The 16,091-nt window shown below is 39.7% G+C and overlaps 1 long non-coding RNA gene across 2 annotated transcripts in view; it reads right to left on the bottom strand.

The window, feature by feature from the left end:
• Positions 1–4,417: 4,417 nt before the first annotated feature.
• LOC116439301 overlaps positions 4,418–16,091 on the bottom strand; it is a 70,950-nt gene continuing 59,276 nt past the window's right edge. For both annotated transcript variants that reach the window (XR_004238122.1, XR_004238123.1), the window contains 2 exons: positions 4,587–15,399; positions 4,418–4,494 (listed from right to left, as the gene is read on the bottom strand). This is a non-coding gene — a long non-coding RNA (uncharacterized LOC116439301). The remainder of the gene's footprint in view (positions 4,495–4,586; positions 15,400–16,091) is intronic.

Below are 16,091 nucleotides of genomic sequence, written 5' to 3'. Positions count from 1 at the left end.
CACAGATATTTCTCCAGATTTCTCTGCAGCCTGTAATTTCCTTTAGGGGAACAAGTATGTGATCAGGCAGAGTTTAAAGAGGGTAAAGGAATAAACACTCTGTTAATATTAAGGGAAAAAAGATGACCACCTTAGTAAAACAGATCGTAGCTTGGCAGTTGGGGTAAACGTGGGGCAGCACAGATAATAAGGGTTGATATTTATTCTTATTTATTATATAGGAAGTTATATGGCTTTGAATAAAAAAAAGTTACTACTAGCATTTATTCCTTCAAGCTAAAGATGTTAGTGTCAAGTCTAATCAAATAGCCCATGGAAATACTTGCTTTATGGGGCATTTGATCAAGTCATCAGAACATTTAGATTAGTGTCTGTAGTACAAGAAATGTGCCTTTCTGTGCAAGAATATTATATCCAAGAAATATCACAGATTTCTCTGAAATTCTACTGTTCCTGGTGGCCTCAAGGAAGAGCAAAGGCATTCCTATGAAAAGAATAAAGCCCAAAATACTTCCTGAGTACATGTCCTTGCTAATTATAGATACATGATTACTTGCCTAGCATTTAATTTGTGGCAGTCTTCCTTTCTAGGAAAAAAAAAAAAAGAACCATTATATTTTGCTTATCTGTCACGAAAGAGAAGACTGAATACTGTTACTTGCAGACAAAAGAATTCAGAAACCTTAAGGAACATCAGATAAGAATTACAATAAACCCCAGACTTTGCTTGAGACAACCAAAGCCGGGGGAGGCTCTGCGCTTTCCAGACACTCCTCTCAGCTAGATTCCATCACCAGGCAGGGGAATGTGTTGTAATAAAAATGTAATATCATCCCTCATGGTTTTAAGAACCTATCTCCCATCTCTCTGGGGAGGCAGTAACATAAGGCTAAGACAGGAATCTCCTCAGCAACATCCCGCCCAAACCGGAGAGTCTGAATGTAATAAACGTGGTCGAATAAATATTCATATTGAGTCAGACTCTTTTTGTACACAGACAACATACTTTGAAAATAAAGGACACTGTTCTTTTGACAGAGCAGGAGGAATTGCTAGCATTGCAGACTAATCAGTGCATTGGAAATTGCTGAGTAGGTATTGCTTTACCTTCACAAAACAAAAAGAGACCTTAGAATGTGTATTAGCTGGTGATGGTTTTATGAACTTCTTTAAAGCCATCTGTAGCTCTTCCCAGCTCTTTATTATTCCTCTAAGAAGAGATCACAGGACTAAGTGGGCCTGAGATGAAGCATAACTTACAGTGTGCCATCTATCATGATTTCTTAGGATTCCTTTTAGGAGATAAGAGGCTATGGAAAGTGTAAGGTAGGACTACACTCGACGCAGCTCAAAATGTGAGAAGATTTGGGGCATTTGAAAAGAAGTCTTCAAGGTTACTGCTGCCTGTACCATCAGTGCTGAGGCAACACTTGGGATGCCTTAGAGATCATGAAAAAGGAGGATTAAAAGGCCTATTGAGATTCCCCTGCAGGAATTCAAGGAGAACTTTTAAGTCAGGTTAAGCAGAACTTTTCATTCAAAATCAATACTCAGAGTCATACAGACTTGGGATCTGAATTAGAGATACCTAATTATGTGCTGTTCCCAACAACTGCAAAACCATTTTTGAAAAGCTGCTCAATGGATACCAATTGTACTGCTCTGAGGAAAAGTGGCTGTGAGTGTTAAATGTGTACTCAGCACAGCACAGACAAACATTACAATTCAAATTCTAGTAGAGAGAAACCCTGAATTCCCTGTGAGTGCTGAGGGTGACCGGACTCAGTGCATTACACAGTGAGTGCCTGCAGAGAAGCAGCAGATGTGGCTTATGCTGTAGGCATGCAACAGCAAGACAGAAATACAGGTACAGGCAGACAGAGCTACAGGCTCTTGGCTCTGCTTGTTGAATGAACACAAGAACAATCCAATGCCCCATCAGAAGGGCATTAGGCTTCCCCTAACTGTCCTATTACCAACTCAGTTTTTTTGAAAAGAAACAGAAATTCTCTTATGAACCAAAAGAGATTTAGGGTTTGATAATTTCTTGCCAAGTTATTGGCAATGTTGTGCTTCATACCCTTGTGTAGAAGCTCACAACAGAAACCCAAACTACAGAAGGTAAAGCTGAAGTAAACGTGTAGAAAAACTTGCAGTTTTCTGTGTCCCATTCTAACCTGGCTTTCATTCATTTCATGTAGAGTTAGGTGCCCTAAACCATACAAAAACTTTGAAGCTTTGCCGAAGTCTAATTTTTTGCCAGCAACTTGCCCGCTACAGCTAACAGGAGAGCATTTGACAAACTTAAAGCTTGGGTGGTTTGAAATCATCCTGCAGTTTCATCTTAAATATTCATGGTTAAACAGCTTCAGTAAAATAACTCAATCATTCCCTAACAATATCTACACCATTATCTATACCCAGCCATAGTGCACATGTGCAACTCCAAACCTGCATTTCCTAGGCGGTGTTGACTTCAGTTCGGATTTCTGGGTGTAAAGAGTGGGAGTAGGCTTTTTTCAAGTCACAAAAGAGTCCATTTGAGAGAAAGAATTCTTTTAAAAACAGTCATTTCATTAAAGCAGCCTGACTTGGAAAAATTCTTGTCACTCACTTTGAAAAAAGAAAACCACAAACTTAGACAAGTAGGACTCACATAAGCAGGGAGATAGAAGTACTACCCAGGCAATAGTCAAAGAAAAATGTTTCTTGTGTGTCATTTTTCTGCAGATTTTGAGCTGCTGTGAGGTGGGTGAATGTGAGGATACAGCAAAGTCCAGCTGTTCTCCAGTGCTGGGGAGCAGCTGGAAGCCAAGCATAACAAGGACAACAGGGCAGAAGCCGTGTCAGCCCTGTGCTACCAGAGTAAACCAAGCAGGGCCAGCCAGGCATGGCAGCCAGGGACAGCCCAGAGCCCAGATCACACATGGGCTTGAGGTAGGCCTAAGGAACACAAACAAGAATTAAGGCAAAAGATGAAATAATGATGGATTTAGAACAATTCATTGCATCTTATGAATTAGGCAGTAAGTAAGGTCTCCTGGTCAATCCCTAGGTAGAAGGGAAGGACCAGCCACCTCCTGTGATTACCCACTGCGAACTGCAGTGCAGAATCTGCAGCTTATCCCCTTACCAGGATTCTTTCTACCTGCCTGTATGGGTCAGATTTGTCTAAAGTAAGTTAGAATATATTTTAGGACAAAGACCCAGTTTTTCTATGTGCATTTCAAGGCTGGCGCAGTTCTGTGATTTCCATCTTGGAAAGTAACATTAAGAGAAGAGCAAACTGCAGGCTGGTGACATCTGCAAACTGAAGAAGAACACAACTTGTTCATCTGTCAGCCTGTCAGGCTCACCTGTGATTTAACTTGTGTATTTTCTGTGTCTGTGAGACATGTTAGAGGATCTCCCAGGTCAAAGTTATCTCGAAAGGAAGAAAACAGGCACAACGGCAGCTTTGTATGTTGATCATTAGAGATTTCTGCCAGTGATAAAACATATGCTTCAATTTTACTTCACTGAAAAACATTCAGTAGGGAGACTAGGTATTCCTCTTGAAAAAAAGGGTAGCAAGGAAACTTTCATTGACTTTAGCGGTTGGGTGAAGAAATGAGGAAAAAAGGTGGAGCAACTTTTGAGACAATAGCTGGGTTCGTGCTGTCCTCTACTGGTGAAGAACACAAGTTACTGTACTTGTGTAAGCAGTACTTGAACCGAATGTTTTAATAAACCTTAAAAGAAATGAAAAGTGTAATAGCTGTACAAACTAATATATTGTCAGTATTAAGATTAAATACTTAACTTTTGTGCGTGTCTAAAAGCGTGATTTTGTCTTCAGACTGCAGTTGCTTCAAGTAAATCCATCAGTTTAATGTAAGCATTCTGTCATTACTGTGTATGCAGGAAAATGCTTCCCATTGCCTTCCCATTTTCCTTCTTCTTTTTTTTCTTTTTATTTTCTTTTTAAAAATCCAGCTACAAAACACAACTAAAACAGGAAAAATGCAGTATATGCCTATACAAGCAAACATCCCTTTCTCTTTCACCTTCTGTCTGAACAGATAACCTGATGGACAGCATTTATTTAAGCAGAGATGCTTGTAAAGGTGTTCTAGAGAGGTTGACAATGGTGTTTGATATGGGTTGTGTCTGTGTGGTTCTCTCCCTCACTCTGCTCACGTACCCAAGTGAACAGTGGAGCTCCAGTTTCCATGGTGTTTGCTGAGCCCAGCATGGCCACCCAGCTCAGTGCCCACGGCGCAAGGTAACAGCAGTACCACGTATTCATGCAGAAAGGAGTCTCCAAAAGACATTAGGAAATGTCCTTTAGAGCCTTGTTTAACTGCAAGAGTAAACAGCAGATGAGGAGAAGGGCACGGCACACAGGCAGCATTCGTCACAACAGACTGCTCATTGTTTTACCTGAAGTGAGATCCAGAAAGTTTAAACATCCACCTCCTGGGAAGCTCGGGTCACAAAGTCTCTTGTGGGTCTCTGCACAGATGTGAAGAACTTATAATTAGAGAGGCTCAAACATGGTCTGATTCCTGAATCTGTGTAATGATTTTAATTCTTTTTTGACTTACACACTTGATATGTGGCTGGGATACAAGTTCAGTTCCTTGTTCTACCTTCCTCCGTGGCAGCCCTGTTTCTTCCCGTCCTCAGGAAGGAGTCACAGTGATTAAGAGCAGACTTACAGCCTCTTCTGTGGTAATCATGGGGAGTATACCAGGGCTGATGAGAAATTCCAAGAGTTCAAAAATCACAGCCCCTGCTGTGATGCAGTATAAGACTATCATCTTTTTCCCCTACTTACCTGGAGGCTCCTGAGCTACACCAATGCCTGGAAACAGCCCAGAAACAGCTGTAAACTACCACTAGAATGGGACAATTTTTCCTCAGGGCAATCCAGAGGGAGCATGAGATGACATAACATGCCTTCACATATCCTTGAGATGTTTGTGCACTAAACAGAGTTACACCCTAAGGACAGAAATGGAACTGATGAAAAGGTCATCTTTGTTGTGTTTTCTTTCTGAGAAAAAAAATCCATTAGAGGTTATCAGAGAAGGAATTTTATTTTTAGAATGCTCTTGTTCATGAAACTCAAGAGAATTTTTATCTTTGACTTGAAGAGGAACTAAATAATGCCTTTGGGGAATGACTTCTTACATTACCAAAAAAGAAATATGATTAGGAAAACCTGTGGAAAACTCCAGGCAATTGCTTTCGAAGAAATTTATATGTAGAGAGAAGTGTTCATGCTAATTCTGAGACATTATTTTGTCATGCTGTTAGTTTTATAAGGCACTGGTTTACAGTTTCTTCCAAAACCTATTAAAATTAATGGGGATCACAATTTTTAATTAGCACTGGATTAGGAGAGTGAGAATTTTACAGAGGAAAAGAGAGACTGTGATTTCATGAATTTATTTGATTTTTTTTTTTTTTGCAATAAGTGAAAATATCTTCCAACACATACAAATATAAGTAAAGATAAAAATCCCATCCAACAAAGGTCTATAGAGCTTAGATCTGGTAAAGCATTTGCACATTTACTGGAGATAGTGTATTTGTCCTTGCATAGCATTCCTGACATTGAAAAAGCCTTCACGAATTTCTCCTTCTGCTGTTAAGTCAAAAAACTCAAATTGTCTGTTAGCCCAGGCTTGTAAAAGCATTGATAAGCTACACTAAGACTAAAAATCATTGCTTCAAACAAAAACACAGTTAAAACTGACAGTAGTACCTTTTAAAATGGTTTTCAAGCAACAATTAAGAAAAAGGAACATATCACTGGAAGATAATTTTCCTCTGTTGGCATTTCTGCTGCCCTGTAAGCCTAATTTCACAGGCTTTCCACGTAGCAGTGGAGAGATGATTAGTCTGCAGGTGATTAATTCTGTGGTGGAGAGAGGTTACAGTTAAGGTTACAATTATGGCTGATGCTCTGGAGTGGTAGGGATGAGCTATATGGCTACAGTGGGGGTTAGGGCTCAGGAAAGGAAGAGCTGGACAAATACATTTACTGCAGGATCTTGTCAGTGTGGTGTGTCTTGGATGAGGGCTGGTAGTGGCAAGGATTTATAGCTTCTGGCTAGTTGGGATAGGAAGAGTAGGTTAATGGTTTCAGGACTAGTTCTCTTAGCAATGAATAATGTGTAATTCATCTCTGGCAGAAAACAGTGACTGGGCTAAGCATGTTGGGGGATTCACTGTCAGGAATGCTCTTAGGTGACTTAGGACCTCAAGTCCAGTAAAAGATGGTTAAGGTGTTGGTTTTACATTAGTTCCTTCAGAAGCTAGGGAAAAAGAGCAAACTTTGTTATCAGAGAAGCCACTCTTGGTATGAACTCAGTAGAACTTACTGGTATTGTATTTAAAAAAACATCCTGATTTTGAATGTTATGGAAGCTACAAGAGCAAGTTAATAGGTGGACCTACAAAGTTCTGTGGAAATCATGTGTGAGCTATTATTTATTATAAATCATATGTGAGCTGTGTGGTTCTCTCCAAACTTAAGTTTTAGGGTGTCTGAGTAGGTCAGGTTTTATTTTGTTTATTGGCTACCATTATGTTTAAGGTAAAGAAAGCTAAATGTAGATCATTTTCTTTCAGGATCCTGACAGGCTGTGGCTCATCCTTCCTGTGAGAGCTGAATGGCAGGAAATATTGAACAGGTTTTGGATATGGTAACCAATATTACTGGATTTGAAACTAGGGATCTGTGAAGCAAAATTCAAATATTAAGTGTGGTTTCAAATATTAGTGTGGTTTCTTGCAGGGCATTGAGGCCTAGAACAAGGAGATTATCTTTCTGGACTTGGAATTTAGACAATATTAAAACTGCAGTTCAGGAAAGCAGGGGCTGCAGAGTCCTTCAGTTCTCTAGGGCAGGATGAAAGCTATGGTTAGGAAGGGTGTGTGCTTTCTGCGTGGGCAAGTAAGGCTTCTTCTGAGAGGGGAGCAATGGTTGGTGCTGTGTTTTACATGAAGTCTGAGAAACTTGTTCTGTGCCTGGCTTCTGTGAGATCAAGAAGTCCCATTTCACTCTTGATCTAAGTAATGAAAAGCAGGTATGTAATCTGTGAAAGAAGCTGGGCCATGGATAAGACTCTGGACAAGATTTTAATTTGGGATTTGCTTTAGGTCTTTAGCAGTTGCTCCATGTTCAACATGAGCTTTGATAAAGCTGAGATAAAGTTTGACATCAAGAAAGGTTAATTATTATTCATTTCAGTATGGCTGGAAAGGAGGATGTGGAGAGATGTGTTGTTGCCAGTTCTGTTGGGATAGGATAGGGATTGGACTTGGGGATGGACATTGGATTTATGCCTTCTGGTTGTTTTTGGAGAGAAGCAGATATTAACAGGGGTCTGATGAAGGCTAAGATGATTCCTTTATGGATTATTTTGAGACTGTATAGAATTATTTGCTGTAAAGAAAAGCAAGCAAGCAAGAAATCACAGTTTTGAGCTGTTTGTGAAGCTGGTAAATAGCATTGCAATTGTTTCATCCCATTCATGCATGTTTCATTTGAATACTTAAAGATATTATGTTATTTCCTTTTTATTTTATTTGAAATCTATATATATGTTAAAATGTCAAAAAAGTTTTTAAACTAAACACTATACTACATACTGATAGGTGGGACAAAACAAATGCTTTTGTTAATGCTCATTTTTTTAAATTCCTGTGTCACATTTTCCAAACTAGATTTTTCTCCCCAACTTTTCCATTTGGCCAAATAGACTAAAACCCTCTTTCATAGTGCTAAATTCCTTTGCCATATCAGATTTAACTTCATGCATGAAGACAGATACAGATACAAAAACTAAAGACAAAACCAGAAACACTGATAGTATTAGTGAAAAAGTAAACACTTCAGGTGTTTGATGTATCACTATGGCACAGCACAGGGAAGCACAGGAAGTGTGTTAATGGGGTTTTCTGCCTAAGCTTCCACTGTTCACCTCTGTTGCTTTCCATGTTTTGCAGATGAATGCAAAGTTTCAACATTCATAATAGACCTCCTCGCAAACGTTACGAATATTAAATATCCATGTATGAAAACTGTTCAGATCCAATCTTGGAATCATTCTGAGTTTGCTTATGACCAATTAAAATGCCATATAAATTTCAGATTCTGCCATCTGAGTGGGCTGAATGCAGAGAATGAAGGACAATATCCTGTACTTCTAATTTAATTTTCCCAACAGTGTTTGTTTGAACTCTATCTGTGGGTCAGAACAATGGATGTCTGTGCAAATATTTTCTGCTTACGCCAGCCAGGACTGGGTGCATAATTCCAGTTAAAATTTCAGCAATAGTTTATATTCAGTTAAGACGACTTTTTTCACATAGAAAGTAACACTTTCAGATTGAGAACTTTATTAATGAGATATATGTGTCACTTGCCTGTGGCAGAGCTTTGGGTTTATGCAAACTGGACCTCCCTCTGGCTCCAGATTGCGACTGGAGTTTGAGGAATCTTATAATCTTCAGAAAATGAAATTTTATTGAACTTGGAACAGTCCCATGAGCATCAGGGATTTGCTGTGCACACAGAGAAAACAGAAGATAAGTAATTGGCAGAAGAATGTAGTGAGTCAACCTGCAGAAAGAAGGTAAAACATGTGAAAGAAGACAGCAGCAGGTAGAGGACGCAGTTCCCCTTTGGGTCAGCTGGATGTGTTTTTCCATCCACTTCCAAGTTTTATCTCTCATTCCAAGTATGATCAGCCTTACTTATGAGTGACAGGGAGGCAGAAAGAGGTGGAAAAGGCACTTCTATGCTTCTCAGCTTGGAAAAACAAAGTGGGAATGTCTGCCAAAGAAATCTGGACACTTGGGATTTTCTTGAAAGATCCAAACACTGTTATTTCCTCTGATTTTGTATGCGGTATCTGAAAGAGAGTGACTTGTCAGTGTTCCCATGGTCTTTGCATACACAAGGAGGAATGAGACATTTTCAATGGCATTTATTTTAGATTGATGGAAGGAACAAAGAACCGGGCAGCTTCCAAGAGGGTGTTTCCTTAGTGTGACCCTGAACATAGTTTGAGAACAGTCTGGCTGCTCCTTCTGAGCACAGACACAGCTCCTGGAAAATGAAAAGGTGCCTGCTATGAGCAGTAGACAGACATGGCAAGATCATGCAGCAAAATTCAGATATTAACAGGGAAATGTCCTCAAAACAGGGAAAGCTGGAGTCAGAATTTTGGTTTCGATCACTCAAGGCCCATTGAAGAAGCAGGCCCATTTGCAAAAGCTCTACACGTAGTCAGATTGCAGGCAAGCTTGAAACCTCAAAAGATACTCAGAAATGGGCAGTGGATTAGGTTCTTAATACAGCATCAAGTGGGTTTATATTTTTAATACCAGTACTGTGTATAGAATAAATGCAAAATAAATTCAGATAAACCATCACAATTCATGCTAAACCATGACACCCTCATTGCAACAGAGAAAACAAATTCATTTCCCCCACTGTGTCTCATATCAAGAGCCCTTTGAGTAGTGATCAGTAGTAAACAGTTTTGGGCCCAGTTTGCTCAGTCTGTATTTGACATCACCTCAGCTTTTCACATAACAGTCCATACTACTTTAGGTAAATACTCCATCCAATCCCCCCCCTGAAATTATATAACTCCTTTGGTTCCCTCATAAATTACACAGAAACTAACAGAAATGTAATAAAGCTGTTGTAAGTCTCCACCTATTGAAACAGTAACATCCAGAGCAGCCAGAAGACTTACACAATCCTCCAGATGTAGGTTTGGTATGAAGATCATGGTAGTTTTAATTTTATCCATGACAGAGCAGAACACAAAGAAAATGTATCATGCATAAGAGAAACCCAAAAATATTTAAACTGGTCATTGCCCAGCTTACTTCTTCTTCCATTAGAGAGAAGTTTGTTCATGGCTAAAATCACATTTCCAAGTAATTCAGATTCTTTCAGACTGTTTCTGCAACATCAGTTTACTGGGACTCTTGTGATAATTCCACCCATCCCATGTTGAAGGCTGGGATCAGATGATCTTTAAGGTCCCTTCCAACACTTCACATTCTATGATTCTGTGATTCTATGTTACTGAACAATGGAGCTTTTGACAGTCATGATTGTCTTTAGGGTGGAAACTAGAGAGTGATGGAGAGAACAGGAAAAAGGAAACAGTACCACCTCAAAAGGCAAGACAGAAATATCTGAAGTTGGTTTTGGAAGAGAAAATATAAAAAATCCCAGAAACTAAACATTACATTTTGGCAGTATCAAAAGAAATTATCTTGACTGCAGACTCGGAGGTGTTTGGCGCTGTTTGCATTCTTAAACTTCTACATATATTTGACGTCTAGAAATAATGAATCCTGGAAGATTGAGTTTTCAAATTGTAAGAAGGTGCCTTGAAGCTTTCCAGATTCTGAAAAAGAATTGCTCAAGACCTTATTTGCTGCACCTTTAACATTCTTGTCCCCAAAGCTATTCAGATAGTTCTCCAAAGCTGTGACTCAGGAAATAAGGGCTCCCAGGGAGTCTTTCTCACTGAATAAATCCAGGTTTAGCACCAGAGCAGGCTTCTATTAGAAGTGAGTTAGTGTAATGATGGATCCCTCTGAGACACACTAGGATGAAATCCATCATGATAAGAGCTCTTCCCGGTCCATTTTCCTCTGCCTCTGTTCAGTGATCCTCAGAAAAACAACATGAAAGCTGACAACCACATTCCATGAACATTACTTATGGTGACTTCAGCTGCAAACATTTCCTCCTATTTTTCTCTTTGTTGTAATCATTACATGACCAAATAGCTGTAAATATTCATTATCACAATTGATTTAACCTATCTGTTTTATACGAGCCAACCTATCTGCTTCTAATTTCATTTTGCTTTCAAAACAAGTTTATATAACAGGCTAAGATGGATTTTTGTAATTTCCAACAACTCCAGACAACCAATCTAGACTTCTGTGGATCTCAATCAATTGTAGATATAATGGGATAATATCTCTGAATGAACTTTTGTCATGACAGCATTGTGGCAGGCCAAACTGCATAGATGGAGGGGCTTCAGAACAATATTTGGCAGAAAATCCCAGTATATTGGAGACTTGCAACTGTTCAGTTCAGTATACTAGGACTGAAGTCCAAATGAAAAAGGGGTGGCGTTAATAATTTTGGAATTGGAAGGGAAGGCCTGACTTCAGCTCATTTAATTTGTCAGCATTTCTGATTCTTTAGTTGCAAGCTCTGCAGAATGGCAGATACAGCTTTAAAATGCGTTTAAAAGCACTAAAATACAGTGGAATGGCAGCACATTTTCCGAGGGGTACCATTTCTGCCAAAAGCAGGGAGAAGAAGCCATGTCATTTATACCAGTTGTCATCTTCCTAAATCTACCAAATTCTCTTTGCAGCTACAAAAGTAACTCTATTTTCTTCTCCTCCTTTCAGGGATTTGAAATATTAAGAGCCAGTGTAGTTGTCTTTTATTTCCCTTACTCTGCCCTTTCTAGCTTTTGTACTTTCCTTATTACTCTACATGTCTCTTAACACACTCTTTTTTGTACCATTTTCCCAGCTACTGAATGCAGAACTTTGTAAGAAATCCTTAAAACAATCATCCTGGGTAAACTGAATTAGAGATTTAAAAGCAAAACAAAACCATATCTCAAGAGTTCTCTATCGCTACGATCTTCGGAAGCGTTTCAGGACAGTGTCCAAAATATGTAATGCAATTAAGATACTGTGTTCTGGAATTGGCACAGCTGAGACTAATCCTCTTCAATGCTTTGACTCAATGATAAATATTTCTAATGGCTGTGTTTATTGCAAACTTGGGGCTCCTTCTATCTGGACATGAATTCCTATCAGACAGTTTAAAGTCCTGGATTAACCTTCAAGTATTCAAAGCATTAACTCTTTTTGATTGTGAGGAGCTAACTTCCCCAGACATGAGTAAGTATACGGCTCTTGGCTAGTTCTTAGATATATTTTACATTTTGCAAGTGCAGAAAGAAAGACAGAAGGTTCACAGTCAGTAAGAAGCTGCAGTGATCACCACTCCAGAAGAGCCTTGCTCCCCATTCACACACTGCCTTTGGACTGGCTGGACTGAACCTGTTTGCAGGTTTATGTTTTGGTCTGAAACAAAAAGACATGAAGAGACCAACTATGGGGAGCAAGAGCTTGTAGGAAACAGCATGTTTTAATTTACTGCATCAATAGTCTGCAATTAAAAGTTTTGATAGTTTATGTGCCTACATAACTATCTACATTTTTGAGTGTAAATTAAACACACCAGTTGTGCCCGGAACTAGCTGACACAACTGAGATGTATCATTTATTTTCCTTAAATAAACCAAGCTTATTTTCCTCATTTTTTCTTTAATTTTTTATATGGTCCTATACCTGTAAAAAAAATACATGATAAATGGAAGCCTCTCCAGGGTGATCTCCTGCAGTGAATGCATCTGCCTTTTGGTAATGAAAGAAGAAACAGCTTTTTTGTTTCTTCACAAACCAGATGCAAAAGCATTGGATATTGAAATTGTAAATAGAATAGGGACAAATGGTAGATTTTTTAGAGGTTGTGCTTTTCTTCTTTGAGGCAAGATTTTTTATTAAATTTTGAAATTTAAACTGAACATAAAAGTCTTTGAAGTACAGACACCAATAGTGAGGCTGTCATTAAATGAATCTCATTAGAGTTAAGGAGAGATTCCCTGCAATGCAAGTCCTTGGAATAACATCTTACCACTTCAGTCTGAAGCACAGACCTGTTTACATAAGTGAGTTGATCAGAGACAGTTTCTGGCCAAACAAATGTTCAAGAAGATTAATGGTGAACACATGTTGTATTTTGTTATCTAAAACAACACCCAAATTCTCAACTGAAATCTAGGTTATGTGATGACATAGAGTGTTGTTAGGGGTATTTCCTGTTTTTGGAGTGTTAATGCAGTGTTCATTTTTTATGCTTTTTGGAGAACGCAGTTGGGTTTTTTGTAGAAGAATTTCACTCAGTTACTAGGGAAAGGGTGAATTTTCCCTCCTGCTGTAGGGCAAAGAAACATAGGCCTGAGAGGTGCCCCAAATATGTATGTCGAGATCATATCATTGTTTTATCCACGAGGACAACAAGGAGACTACTAGGAAAAGCAGCTCCTCCCTCAATTCAAGCTCTTCTGCAGTGTTAGGATGCCAGTAAAGCTTATGGCATAGCAAGAGGTTTGGTATTACCCTGGTTCACCAGAAATCACAGTAATGTGCTGCTGGTTCTGTCAGCTCTAGGCAGTTAAGTATGACTCCGTTCTGATGAACTGATCCACAGCCTGGAGGCCTTTTTAGAGCTCCCAGTGATACTGAATAATTAAACAGCACTGATGCAGAAACAGTCCATGATGACCAACAGACCAGGCACATTTATCTATGTATTAAAGAGAAACTCAAGCCACTAAATCAAGGAAGCTAAAGAAAGCTACAGCTGGAACTAGCCATTAATATGGAACTAGAGATGTGCTTTTGGAGCAAAGGCAGCCAACAGCTTCTGTGGCTGCATAAGGGAAGAGCATGGCCAGTAGGTCAAAGAAGTGATTCTTCACTCAGACTGCTGAGGCCACATCTGGAGTGCTGGGCCCAGTGCTGCGCTCCTCACTGCAACAGGGATGTGAACATACTTCAGCCAGTCCAGGGAAGCACCATGAAACTGACAAATGGATTGGAGCATCTGACACAGTAGGAGAGGCTGAGGGCTGGGATTGTTTGTCTTGGTAGGTGCAGGATTAGAGGGAATTCTTAATAATACCTGATATAGTGGGTGTAAAGAAAATAGAGCCAGACTCTTCTCAGGGGTATCCAGTTGAAGGACAAGAAGCAATGAGTACAAACTGAAATACAAGAAATTTCATTTAAACATCAGAAATCTTTTTTTTTTTTTTTTAAACTGAAGGATGATTCAGGATTGTCACAGGTTGCCCAGAGAGGTTCTGAGTCTCCCTCCTTGAAGATATTCAAACCCAATTGAGTATGGTCCTGAGCAACCTGTTGTAGCTGAGCCTGCTTTGACCAAGGAGTTTAGACTAAACACTCTCTAGAGGTTCCTTCTCACCCTAACAATTGTGGGATTCTGCAGTTGCAGGCTTAGCCATGCAAGTGAGTGTAATACACTGGGGATTCACTGTCCACATCACAACTGCACTCAATACAGATACTTGCTTAAAAATCACATCCTGGCTGAGCATTCAGACTCCTGTGTGAGTGAATATCTCCTAGAAATCTACTCCTCAGTGTGTCTCTGGCAGCTGCTTTCTACCTTAAAGTTCTTGTGTCCTATCTGTCAGTAGGAGAATCATGAAAATGCAAGAGCAAGGGATAGAAGAGGTTCTGGTGTATGTACCCACATAACACAGTCTGCAGCACACTGTCCTGCCTGGCATGAGAATGATCAAACACGTTGTTGCTGGGCCTACAGACCAAAGTCACGTTTTCAATCTGGCACTTCAAAAACTCTGCCTGGACTGGTTCTGTCCACGACTGCATCAGGTTATAGAGCTGCGAGCATTAGTGTTGTCCTTCTATTTTGTGTTGTTTCTCTTCAGTGAAGACTGAAGAAATACTAGCCCTTGGCCCATATCAGGGACTTCAAACAACCTTGTCATGCACCAGTTGGCGGCCATCTCCCTGTTACAGAGGGAAAACCAAAGTCAAAATATAATCTATGGCCTCCAACTCATGACTACAAGTGTTTTTAGGAGCGACATCTGAATGTCACCCCCACAGGTTACAGCTCTGTGCAAGAGAAGCAAACAGTGGGATTTGGGATGACAAAGGCTAGGCCTGCTTTTGTCAGAGCAGCATGGGAAAGGTATGGTACAGTGGAAAAAGAACCCAGGACTCCCAGCTGCTGGATCTGATTTCTACTTGATATTTTCTCCAACAATGTGTCCATTCCTTGCCAACTAAGTTCTAAATGATTAATTTTGTTACTGATAGTCATATTTTGTGGGTAGCCACTAGTCAGTTTGAGTTATTCACTTCTACAAAATACTTCCTCTAGAAGGCACTGTAAACAGAATTAATTTTTAAGTAGTTTGAGTTGTTTGAAAGCCATGAGCTATGGTTATTAATATTGGCACAGAACAGGTCACATGCTGATGATTCAAGGGATAGAAACTGGAACATTTTGGACAGAACTGATGTTTTTACATTCACTTGCCTTATATCCAGACACTCCGGTGGTATAAGTGTTAATTACACCCAAGACGGCAAACTGGGGATGTTACAGGTACTAATACGTGTAGTAAAATAAATCTTCAGATGAAGCAAATCTTGTATATTCAAGTAATTCAGTTTCCATTTCTCCGTTACAGCATGTGATTTTGTCACGCATCTCTTCTGCAAGACAGAGGAGGAGAAAGGAGTTTGTCTCATTGAAGGCAATGGAAAGTATGCTTGATATAGCATGCACAAATATGGACATGAAGCTGTGAGGCTGCACTGCTAACAGCCCTTACCGATACAAAGAAGCATGCACCCAGATTCCCAAACAACCTACAGTGATGTTTTCACTTGAAATTTTTTGCACTGAAGTTCATTCTTGCGATAAAAAATGGGCACTCCCCAGCCAGTTGGCTCAACAAGCCAAGAAATCTCGCCACTTGGTGATTGCAGCCTAGTTACCGCAAGCACAACTGTACATTGTTCTGCTTCCCTAAAAAAATAAATAAAAAAAAAAATCTCCAAGGCTTGCCACTGTTTGGAAAGAACCTATAATTTTTTTGCACATGTCTAGACTGGTTTACTGCTTTTCAGTGTGACTTCTTGTCATGGTATCACAGCCAGTATGTATTTTTTGACTGCTGCTGACCAAGGCAGACTCTGAGTAGTCTTCAAAAGCAAAAGAATTTGCCAGCAACTGAGTCAGTTTAAACAGCCTGCCAGGGATTTGCAGCATGCCATACAATACATTTTTGAGTCACCATCTGAAAACAGCCTTGATGAATAAGTACTCGACAAGAAAATGACCCTGAAATTCCCAGCTGGTCTTATGCCAGGATTCTGCCATGCTCCCTTTCTCTCCAAAGTCA

This window comes from Corvus moneduloides, chromosome 2 (assembly GCF_009650955.1).
Source record: "Corvus moneduloides isolate bCorMon1 chromosome 2, bCorMon1.pri, whole genome shotgun sequence".
Classification (NCBI taxonomy): domain Eukaryota; kingdom Metazoa; phylum Chordata; class Aves; order Passeriformes; family Corvidae; genus Corvus; species Corvus moneduloides.
Note: the sequence above shows the minus strand (reverse complement) of the source record. Positions and strands in the feature narration are given on the sequence as shown.